Consider the following 7,146-nt stretch of genomic DNA (forward strand, 5'->3'; position numbering starts at 1 on the left):
TGCATCCTGCAGGATGGACAATAGTCCAAGGAGAAAAATCATCTCAGGTATCTTACCTGGAGGAGTCTGGGGTTGCTACCTGGGATCACAGGACCCTAAACTCCAGGAAGAAAACATTCAGAAACAGAGCTGGGAGGAGTCTCGGGTGCATCCTGCAGAATGGAGCATTGTCCAAGGAGAAAAATCATCTCAGGTATCTTCCCTGGAGGAGTCTGGGGTTGCTACCCGGGATTACAGGGCCCCAAACCACAGGAAAAATGTCTGCGGGAGACCTGTGGGAGGAATCTCAGATGCATCCCAGACGATGGAGCATTGCCCAAGGAGAAAAATCATCTTGGGTATCTTCCCTGGAGGACTCTGGGATTGCTACTCGGGATCAGAGGACCCCAAACCACGGGAATAAAGCCTCAGGGACATACCTGCGAGGAGTCTCGGGTGAATCCCAGAGGATGGAGCATTGTCCAAGGATAAAAATCATCTTGGGTATCTTCCCTGGAGGAGTCTGGGGCTTCTACCCGGGATGACAGGGTCCTAAATCACCGAAAAAAAGACTCGGGGACACAACTGCAAGGAGTCTCCGATGCATCCCAGAGGATGGAGCATTGACCAAGGAGAAAAATCATCTTGGGTATCTTCCCTGGAGGAGTCTGGGGTTGCTACCCGGGATCAGAGGACTGCAAACCACCAGAATAAAGACTCAGGGACATACCTGCAAGGAGTCTCCGATGCATCCCAGAGGATGGACCACTGTCAAGAGAGAAAAAGCATCTTGGGTATCTTCCCTGGAGGAGTCTGGGGTTGCTACATGGGATCACAGGGCCCTAAACCCCAGGAAGAAAACATTCAGAAACAGAGCTGGGAGGAGTCTTGGGTGCATCCTGCAGGATGGACAATAGTCCAAGGAGAAAAATCATCTCAGGTATCTTACCTGGAGGAGTCTGGGGTTGCTACCTGGGATCACAGGACCCTAAACTCCAGGAAGAAAACATTCAGAAACAGAGCTGGGAGGAGTCTCGGGTGCATCCTGCAGAATGGAGCATTGTCCAAGGAGAAAAATCATCTTGGGTATCTTCCCTGGAGGAGTCTGGGATTGCTACCCGGGATCACAGGGCCCCAGACCACCGCAATAAAGACTCAGGGCCATAACTGAAAGGATTCTCAGATGCATCCCAGAGGATGGAGCATTGCCCAAGGATAAAAATCATCTTGGGTATCTTCCCTGGAGGAGTCTGGGTTTGCTACCCGGGATTACAGGGCCCCAAACCACAGGAAAAATGTCTGCGGGAGACCTGTGGGAGGAATCTCAGATGCATCCCAGACGATGGAGCATTGCCCAAGGAGAAAAATCATCTTGGGTATCTTCCCTGGTGGACTCTGGGGTTGCTACTCGGGATCAGAGGACCCCAAACCACGGGAATAAAGCCTCAGGGACATACCTGCAAGGAGTCTCCGATGCATCCCAGAGGATGGACCACTGTCAAGAGAGAAAAAGCATCTTGGGCATCTTCCCTGGAGGAGTCTGGGGTTGCTACCTGGGATCACAGGGCCCTAAACCCCAGGAAGAAAACATTCAGAAACAGAGCTGGGAGGAGTCTTGGGTGCATCCTGCAGGATGGACAATAGTCCAAGGAGAAAAATCATCTCAGGTATCTTACCTGGAGGAGTCTGGGGTTGCTACCTGGGATCACAGGACCCTAAACTCCAGGAAGAAAACATTCAGAAACAGAGCTGGGAGGAGTCTCGGGTGCATCCTGCAGAATGGAGCATTGTCCAAGGAGAAAAATCATCTTGGGTATCTTCCCTGGAGGAGTCTGGGATTGCTACCCGGGATCACAGGGCCCCAGACCACCGCAATAAAGACTCAGGGCCATAACTGAAAGGATTCTCAGATGCATCCCAGAGGATGGAGCATTGCCCAAGGATAAAAATCATCTTGGGTATCTTCCCTGGAGGAGTCTGGGTTTGCTACCCGGGATTACAGGGCCCCAAACCACAGGAAAAATGTCTGCGGGAGACCTGTGGGAGGAATCTCAGATGCATCCCAGACGATGGAGCATTGCCCAAGGAGAAAAATCATCTTGGGTATCTTCCCTGGAGGACTCTGGGGTTGCTACTCGGGATCAGAGGACCCCAAACCACGGGAATAAAGCCTCAGGGACATACCTGCAAGGAGTCTCCGATGCATCCCAGAGGATGGACCACTGTCAAGAGAGAAAAATCATCTCGGGTATCTTCCCTGGAGGAGTCTGGGGTTGCTACCTGGGATCACAGGGCCCTAAACCCCAGGAAGAAAACATTCAGAAACAGAGCTGGGAGGAGTCTCGGGTGCATCCTGCAGGATGGACAATAGTCCAAGGAGAAAAATCATCTCAGGTATCTTCCCTGGAGGAGTCTGCGGTTGCTACCCGGGATTACAGGGCCCCAAACCACAGGAAACATGTCTGCGGGAGACGGCTGGGAGGAATCTCAGATGCATCCCAGACGATGGAGCAGTGTCCAAGGATAAAAATCATTTTGGGTATCTTCCCTGGAGGAGTCTGGTGTTGCTACCCGGGATCAGAGGACCGCAAACCACCAGAATAAAGACTCAGGGACATACCTGCAAGGAGTCTCCGATGCATCCCAGAGGATGGAGCATTGTCCAAGGATACAAATCATCTTGGGTATCTTCCCTGGAGGAGTCTGGGGTTGCTACCCAGGATCACAGGGCCCTAAAGCATTGCAGAAAACTCTGCGGGAGACACCTGGGAGGAGTTCTGGGTAGATCCCACAGGATGGACCACTGTCAAGAGAGAAAAATCATCTTGGGTATCTTCCCTGGAGGAGTCTGGGGTTGCTACCCAGGATTACAGGGCCCCAAACCACCGGAAAAATGTCTGCGGGAGACGGCTGGGAGGAATCGAAGGTGCATCCCAGACGATGGAGCATCGTCCAAGGAGAAAAATCATCTTGGGTATCCTCCCTGGAGGAGTCTGGGGTTGCTACCCGGGATCAGAGGACCGCAAACCACCGAATAAAGACTCAGGGACATACCTGCAAGGAGTCTCCGATGCATCCCAGAGGATGGACCACTCTCAAGAGAGAAAAAGCATCTTGCGTATCTTCCCTAGAGGAGTCTGGGGTTGCTACCTGGGATCACAGGGCGCTAAATCCCAGGAAGAAAACATTCAGAAACAGAGCTGGGAGGAGTCTCGGGTGCATCCTGCAGGATGGACAACAGTCCAAGGGGAAAAATCATCTCAGGTATCTTCCCTGGAGGAGTCTGGGGTTGCTACCCGGGATCACAGGGCCCCAGACCACCGGAATAAAGACTCAGGGACATAACTGCAAGGAGTCTCGGATGCATCCCAGAGGATGGAGCATTGCCCAAGGATACAAATCATCTTGCGTATCTTCCCTGGAGGAGTCTGGGGTTGCTACCCGGGATCACAGGGCCCTAAAGCATTGCAGAAAACTCTGCGGGAGACGCCTGGGAGGAGTTCTGGGTAGATCCCGCAGGATGGACCACTGTCAAGAGAGAAAAAGCATCTTGGGTATTTTCCCTGGAGGAGTCTGGGGCTTCTACCCGGGATCACAGGGTCCTAAATCACCGAAAAAAAGACTCGGGGACACAACTGCAAGGAGTCTCCGATGCATCCCAGAGGATGGAGCATTGTCCAAGGAGAAAAATCATCTTGGGTATCTTCCCTGGAGGAGTCTGGGGTTGCTACCCGGGATCAGAGGACTGCAAACCACCAGAATAAAGACTCAGGGACATACCTGCAAGGAGTCTCCGATGCATCCCAGAGGATGGACCACTGTCAAGAGAGAAAAATCATCTTGGGTATCTTCCCTGGAGGAGTCTGGGGCTTCTACCCGGGATCACAGGGTCCTAAATCACCGAAAAAAAGACTCGGGGACACAACTGCAAGGAGGCTCACGTGAATCCCAGAGGATGGAGCATTGTCCAAGGAGAAAAATCATCTTGGGTATCTTCCGGGGAGGAGTCTGGGTTTGCTACCTGGGATCACAGGGCCCTAAAGCATTGCAGAAAACTCTGCGGGAGACGCCTGGGAGGAGTTCTGGGTAGATCCCGCAGGATGGACCACTGTCAAGAGAGAAAAATCATCTTGGGTATCTTCCCTGGAGGAGTCTGGGGCTTCTACCCGGGATCACAGGGTCCTAAATCACCGAAAAAAAGACTCGGGGACACAACTGCAAAAAGGCTCATGTGAATCCCAGAGGATGGAGCATTGTCCAAGGATACAAATCATCTTGGGTATCTTCCCTGGAGGAGTCTGGGGTTGCTACCCAGGATGACAGGACCCCAAATCACCGGAAAAAAGACTCGGGGACATACCTGCGAGGAGTCTCGGGTGAATCCCAGAGGATGGAGCATTGTCCAAGTATACAAATCATCTTGGGTATCTACCCTGGAGGAGTCTGGGGTTGCTACCTGGGATCACAGGGCCCTAAACTCCAGGAAGAAAACATTCAGAAACAGAGCTGGGAGGAGTCTCGGGTGCATCCTGCAGAATGGAGCATTGCCCAAGGATAAAAATCATCTCGGGTATCTTCCCTGGAGGAGTCTGGGTTTGCTACCCGGGATTACAGGGCCCCAAACCACAGGAAAAATGTCTGCGGGAGACCTGTGGGAGGAATCTCAGATGCATCCCAGACTATGGAGCATTGCCCAAGGAGAAAAATCATCTTGGGTATCTTCCCTGGAGGACTCTGGGGTTGCTACTCGGAATCAGAGGACCCCAAACCACGGGAATAAAGCCTCAGGGACATACCTGCGAGGAGTCTCGGGTGAATCCCAGAGGATGGAGCATTGTCCAAGGATAAAAATTATCTTGGGTATCTACCCAGGAGGAGTCTGGGGTTGCTACCCGGGATTAGAGGACCGCAAACCACCAGAATAAAGACTCAGGGAAATACCTGCAAGGAGTCTCCGATGCATCCCAGAGGATGGACCACTGTCAAGAGAGAAAAAGCATCTTGGGTATCTTCCCTGGAGGAGTCTGGGGTTGCTACCCGGAATTACAGGGCCCCAAACCGCAGGAAACATGTCTGCGGGAGACAGCTGGGAGGAATCTAAGGTGCATCCCAGACGATGGAGCAGTGTCCAAGGATAAAAATCATCTTGGGTATCTTCCCTGGAGGAGTCTGGGGTTGCTACCCGGGATCAGAGGACCGCAAACCACCAGAATAAAGACTCAGGGACATACCTGCAAGGAGTTTCTGATGCATCCCAGAGGATTGACCACTGTCAAGAGAGAAAAAGCATCTTGGGTATCTTCCCTGGAGGAGTCTGGGGTTGCTACCCGGGATCACAGGGCCCTAAAGCATTGCAGAAAACTCTGCGGGAGACACCTGGGAGGAGTTCTGGGTAGATCCCACAGGATGGACCACTGTCAAGAGAGAAAAAGCATCTTGGGTATCTTCCCTGGAGGAGTCTGGGGCTTCTACCCGGGATGACAGGGTCCTAAATCACCGAAAAAAAGACTCGGGGACACAACTGCAAGGAGTCTCCGATGCATCCCAGAGGATGGAGCATTGTCCAAGGAGAAAAATCATCTTGGGTATCTTCCCTGGAGGAGTCCGGGGTTGCTACCCGGGATCAGAGGACTGCAAACCACCAGAATAAAGACTCAGGGACATACCTGCAAGGAGTCTCCGATGCATCCCAGAGGATGGACCACTGTCAAGAGAGAAAAAGCATCTTGGGTATCTTCCCTGGAGGAGTCTGGGGTTGCTACCTGGGATCACAGGGCCCTAAACCCCAGGAAGAAAACATTCAGAAACAGAGCTGGGAGGAGTCTCGGGTGCATCCTGCAGGATGGACAATAGTCCAAGGAGAAAAATCATCTCAGGTATCTTACCTGGAGGAGTCTGGGGTTGCTACCCGGGATCACAGGGCCCTAAAGCATTGCAGAAAACTCTGCAGGAGACGCCTGGGAGGAGTTCTGGGTAGATCCCGCAGGATGGACCACTGTCAAGAGAGAAAAAGCATCTTGGGTATCTTCCCTGGAGGAGTCTGGGGCTTCTACCCGGGATGACAGGGTCCTAAATCACCGAAAAAAAGACTCGGGGACACAACTGCAAGGAGTCTCCGATGCATCCCAGAGGATGGAGCATTGTCCAAGGAGAAAAATCATCTTGGGTATCTTCCCTGGAGGAGTCTGGGGTTGCTACCCGGGATCAGAGGACTGCAAACCACCAGAATAAAGACTCAGGGACATACCTGCAAGGAGTCTCCGATGCATCCCAGAGGATGGACCACTGTCAAGAGAGAAAAAGCATCTTGGGTATCTTCCCTGGAGGACTCTGGGGTTGCTACTCGGGATCAGAGGACCCCAAACCACGGGAATAAAGCCTCAGGGACATACCTGCGAGGAGTCTCGGGTGAATCCCAGAGGATGGAGCATTGTCCAAGGATAAAAATCATCTTGGGTATCTACCCAGGAGGAGTCTGGGGTTGCTACCCGGGATTAGAGGACCGCAAACCACCAGAATAAAGACTCAGGGAAATACCTGCAAGGAGTATCCGATGCATCCCAGAGGATGGACCACTGTCAAGAGAGAAAAAGCATCTTGGGCATCTTCCCTGGAGGAGTCTGGGGTTGCTACCTGGGATCACAGGGCCCTAAACCCCAGGAAGAAAACATTCAGAAACAGAGCTGGGAGGAGTCTCGGGTGCATCCTGCAGGATGGACAATAGTCCAAGGAGAAAAATCATCTCAGGTATCTTCCCTGGAGGAGTCTGCGGTTGCTACCCGGGATTACAGGGCCCCAAACCACAGGAAACATGTCTGCGGGAGACGGCTGGGAGGAATCTAAGGTGCATCCCAGACGATGGAGCAGTGTCCAAGGATAAAAATCATTTTGGGTATCTTCCCTGCAGGAGTCTGGGGTTGCTACCCGGGATCAGAGGACCGCAAACCACCAGAATAAAGACTCAGGGACATACCTGCAAGGAGTCTCCGATGCATCCCAGAGGATTGACCACTGTCAAGAGAGAAAAAGCATCTTGGGTATCTTCCCTGGAGGAGTCTGGGGTTGCTACCCGGGATCACAGGGCCCTAAAGCATTGCAGAAAACTCTGCGGGAGACGCCTGGGAGGAGTTCTGGGTAGATCCCGCAGGATGGACCACTTTCAAGAGA

This window comes from Vanellus vanellus (genome assembly GCF_965231255.1).
Source record: "Vanellus vanellus genome assembly, chromosome: 29".
Lineage (NCBI taxonomy): Eukaryota > Metazoa > Chordata > Aves > Charadriiformes > Charadriidae > Vanellus > Vanellus vanellus.